This window comes from Urocitellus parryii, chromosome 12 (assembly GCF_045843805.1).
Source record: "Urocitellus parryii isolate mUroPar1 chromosome 12, mUroPar1.hap1, whole genome shotgun sequence".
In the NCBI taxonomy this organism is placed as follows: Eukaryota; Metazoa; Chordata; class Mammalia; order Rodentia; family Sciuridae; genus Urocitellus; species Urocitellus parryii.
The window spans coordinates 74,316,157-74,317,890 of record NC_135542.1 but is presented as its reverse complement, the minus strand read 5'-3'; positions in this window follow the sequence as shown (position 1 = coordinate 74,317,890).

Sequence of the window (1,734 nt, the reverse complement as noted above, 5' to 3'; positions counted from 1 at the left end):
GAATATGACAAGGACGCTCAGTTTCACCATTGCCTCTCAACATAGTCCTTGGAACTAGTTAGAGAACTATCAGGGAAGTGAAGGAAATTAAAGGGATACAAATAGCAAAGATAATTTGAGCTTTTCTTTTCCTAACAACATGATCCTATATTTAAAAGCCCCCGCTCCCCCCCAAAAAAAACTTTATTAGAAGACTTCTAGAGCTCACAAATGAATTCAGCAAAATAGCAGGGTACAAGATCAACACTCAGAAATCAATTGTGTTTCCATACTCCAATAATGAATCTGCTGAAAAAGAAATTAGAAAATTATCCCATTCACAATAGCCTTACAAAGCAAAGCAAAACAAAACAAACAAAAACCTAGGGAATGAATCTAATAAAAGAAATGAAAGGATCCCTGTGATGAAAACTATAGAACACTAAAGAAAGAAATTGAAGAATCCCTTGGAAGATGAAAGGGTCACCCATGTTCTTGGTTAGGCAGAATTAATATTGTCAAAATGGCCATACTACCAAAAGTGCTGTACAGATTCAATGCAATTCTCACCAAAATACCAATGTCATTCTTCACAGAATGAGAAAAAAGAGTTCTGAATTTCTTTTGGAAAAATAAGCGGTCCAGAATAGCCAAAGCAATCCTTAGTGCAAAGAGTGAAGCTGGAGGCATGATAACACCAGATCTCAAAATGTACTAGAGCTATAATCACAAAATCAGCATAGTACTGGCATCTAAATAAGCATGAAGACCAATGGAATAGAAGACAGATATAAAACTACATACATATAGTTATCTGATACTAGAGAAATGTTTCAAAAGCACACATTGGAAAAAAGACAGCCTTTTAAACAAATAGTCCTGGGAAAACTAGTTATCCATATGTAGAGGAATGAAATTATACCCTTATTTCTCACCCTGCACAAAAAAAAATCAACTCAGAATGTATCAAAGACCTAGGAATTAGACCAGAGACTATGTGATTCCTAGAAAATACAAGGTCAATAACATCCAGGATATAGGCACAGACAATAATTTTCCCAGTAGGACCCCTAAAGCTCAAGAAATAATGCCAAGAGTTAATAAATGGGATGGCATCAAATTGAAAATCTTCTGCCTAGCAAAGGAATAATTTGAAAAGAGAACTTACAAAATGAGAGAAAAATCTTTGCTAGCTACTTTTCTGATGGGGGATTAATATTTAAAACATGTAAAGAATTCAAAAAACTTTACACCAAAAAATCATACAGCACAATAAATGGACAAATGAATTAAACACATTTCTCAAAACAAATACAAATGGCAACAAATATATGAAAAAATGTTCAACATCATTAGCAATTAGGGAAATGCAAATCAAAAATACCCTGAGATTTCATTTCATATCAGTCAGAATGGCAGTCATCCAGAATATAAATAATAATAAATGCTGGAGAAGATGTGGAAAAAAATACTTTTACACTGTTGGTGAATTTGTAAATTAGTACTGAGTATGGAAATCAGTATGGAGGTTCCTCAAAAGACTAGGCTTGGAACCACCATATGACCTAGCTATACCACTCCTTGGTATTTATCCTAAAGAGTTAGATTCATCATACTACCACGATTTATGAATATTTATGAATATCCAGCCTAGGTGTCCATCAGTGGTTGAATGGATAAAAAAATGTGGTGTATATACACAATGTATTTTTTCAGCATAAAGAAAAATGAGATTATGTCATTTGCAGGAAAATG